Source organism: Arachis ipaensis, chromosome B09, assembly GCF_000816755.2.
Source record: "Arachis ipaensis cultivar K30076 chromosome B09, Araip1.1, whole genome shotgun sequence".
Lineage (NCBI taxonomy): Eukaryota > Viridiplantae > Streptophyta > Magnoliopsida > Fabales > Fabaceae > Arachis > Arachis ipaensis.
This window is the reverse complement of record NC_029793.2, coordinates 8,500,647-8,502,734: the sequence shown is the minus strand read 5'-3', so window position 1 is coordinate 8,502,734 and position 2,088 is coordinate 8,500,647.

Genomic DNA, 2,088 nt, shown 5'->3' with positions numbered 1-2,088 from the left:
CCGAAGAATATCAAACCAGTAATCAAACTCAACCTCGGTCTTGGCATATGCCGCATTCACTAGAAGCCTTAAGTGTGAGGTCCATTGTACCGTTTGACCTCCCAAATGCCCTTGCGCTGCCGCAGACTCAGTCGAATCAACCATGTGCACCCATTCTCAAACTCAGAACACTTGCCCACAAAAGACGGGGAGGCGACAGGTTGGACCGCTGGCTCGTACACAGGGACGGATGAAGAAGCAACGACAGGCCTGGAACTGGAACCGGCTGCCATGGCTACAGTGGTGGTATTCCGGTTCGAACCCCCTGAGCTGGATACCACATCAACCAGCTTTGCCAACAATTCTGGTGTCCTCACCTCCGGAAACTGCCTCCGACAAAGAAACATGACTTGCAGGTCCTCATCACTACCAATCGTGAAACAATCATACTTCACGGTATCCTGCAAGACCGTGATTGGAATGCGATAGAAAAACTTCTTAACCCGCTTCGCACCTTCCAGACCAAGTTTCATCAGCACAGATCTAACAAGGTCATCATAGCTCGTCGTTGGGTTCACGACAATACAGAGAGGATCCTTATCTGTGAACTTCACACCGGAACGAGTTTTCCTCTGAATGGATCCTCTGTGATGAACCAAAACAACAAAAATCTCCTCACTAGCCATCTTACACCCTCTAATGAGAGCAACTCACGTTTACAACCATATATATACTGCTCTGTCTACCACTAAATCGAACCAGCCTGGTTCGAATTAGGGTTTGTGTAATTCGAACCAACTTGGTTCGAATTACTTGATGCAGCCTCTCTCTCTATAATTCGAACCAGCCTGGTTCGAATTATATGATGCAGCCTTCTCTCTCTATAATTCGAATCAGCCTGGTTCGAATTACTAGCATTGCTAAATCGAACCAACCTTGTTCGATTTACTTGAACCAGCTCCTCTATGTAATTCGAACTGCATTGGTTCGAATTATTAATGAATAGAGTTCGAACCACTATGGTTCGAATTATATAAATATGTGGTTTGACTCATTACTAAAACGATTTTGGTTTTGACTTATTTACATAATTTCGGCCTGACATTGGCTTATTATAGTTTTTTACCCTAAAAAATAATTTGCGCCAATCTTTCCTTATTCATTTTTTTTCAATCTTCTCTCTGCTCTCCATCTCTTTGTCGTTTACTCTCAGATCATAGAAGTGGTAACTAATTAAGAATGGAGAATAACCTAATAGTAAAGAGTATTGTAAAAAAGAGAGTACTATTTACTCTAATTAATTAAAAACAATGTTAATAGAATAAAACTATTATTTTTAGTAGGGTGCTTATTATGGTTATTAATTGTAACAAAGGTATTTTTTATACTCATAAAAAGAAGTGTTTAAGTTTAAGAATACAAAATTTGAATATTTTATCACACCACTTTAATTTATTTTTACATAAAAAATAATTAAAAATTTGAGTAAATATGAATTATTATATTACATGTTTATTTATATCCAAATGCTAAAATTTGACAAACAAAATTATTGAGTTAATATAGTATGATTCAACAATTAAATTGGAAAAAAATTTCATAATATATAAAAAGTCATTTGATTGTAAGATAATAATACCTGGTGCAGATAAATAGATTACCAAATGCATATATAGAAAAATTCTAACATTCACTCATCATTTGAATGAAATGTTACCATCCTTTTTATCGTTACTGTAAAAGTCCAATTAATGCCAAATCTAAATCATTCATTTTAAAGGAACTACTTCATTAAATCAAGACAAGAAAAATATATTCTCCTTCATAATAATTATATTGTTACTAGAATAGTTATTTTTATTTTCATCTTTATTAGAACTCCCCACCGATCTATGGTAAAAAATAAAGCTAAGTTCTTTTTTTTTAAAAAACAAAATCAAAGATAGAGAGACTTGAACCTACAATCTTTTAGTTGAGTATGAAAAGATTATACCATTTGAACTATAATTTATTGACAAATAAAACTAAGTTCAGATTATAATAAATAAATCAAAACATATTTTATTCCATATTTTAAAAAATAGAATATTATTTATTTATAATTAAAAT